General features: G+C 38.6%; 1 long non-coding RNA gene across 1 annotated transcript; it reads right to left on the reverse strand.

The window, feature by feature from the left end:
* Positions 1-110: 110 nt before the first annotated feature.
* On the reverse strand, positions 111-838 carry LOC111659101 (uncharacterized). Its single transcript, XR_002761054.2, has 2 exons — positions 707-838; positions 111-423 (listed from the first exon to the last, which is right to left on the reverse strand). It is a non-coding gene; the product is annotated as an uncharacterized LOC111659101 (long non-coding RNA).
* Positions 839-844: the final 6 nt, after the last annotated feature.

The raw sequence follows: 844 nt of genomic DNA on the forward strand, positions 1-844 counted from the left end.
ATAAACCAGTGGAACCTCATAGACCAGTGAGACCAGTGGAACCTCTGATGATGAACCCTGTGAAATATGTTCTGGGTGAAAGGTGAGAAAGAGTCAAACTGAGATCAGAGTTTTATTGATGAGTTTAATGACGATTCATGTTTCCAATCAAACTAATAATATCAGATATTGATTTTAGTGACAGACATATCAACTTACTGAACTTTAAAATAGAAACTAAACTACAGAAGCTACAGCTGATCATCGTCTGTGACCTTTGACTTCAGACATTTTCAACTATAAATGTATTCACAGAGCAGGTTTGTTATTAACAGATAATCACTGATCAATATAGATGCTGTGACTCCGGCCGGACAGCAGGAGGAGAAGAGGAAGCAAAGGAAGGAAGGAACACTTCAGTATTTGGGCCTCTTCACGTCAACCCTGAAAAATAAAAACACAGTTTATTGACCGTATACTGTTTATTGTCTGCTTACTGACTGTTTATTGTCTCTTTACTGACTGTTTATTGTCTGTTTACTGTTTATTGTCTGCTTACTGACTGTTTATTGTCTCTTTACTGACTGTTTATTGTCTGTTTACTGTGTTTACTGTTTATTGTCTGCTTACTGACTGCTCTGTGTCATGATTATGTATCTGGACATGTAAATAGAAGCACTTCCTGCTCTCTTGGGATTGGCTGAGCAGGTGATGATGTAGCACTCACCCGTCAGCCTCCATCTTCTTCCTCTTCTCAATGATCTGACACAGAAACAACAGTTAGTGATGTCATCATCAGCACATTTAAAGTGACAGTGTAATGACATCATCAGTCATCAGTGTGCAGTCTAGTCTGGTCTAGTCT

Source organism: Seriola lalandi, unplaced genomic scaffold, assembly GCF_002814215.2.
Source record: "Seriola lalandi dorsalis isolate HSWRI2012SDOR001 ecotype SW California unplaced genomic scaffold, Sedor1 jcf7180001981583, whole genome shotgun sequence".
In the NCBI taxonomy this organism is placed as follows: domain Eukaryota; kingdom Metazoa; phylum Chordata; class Actinopteri; order Carangiformes; family Carangidae; genus Seriola; species Seriola lalandi.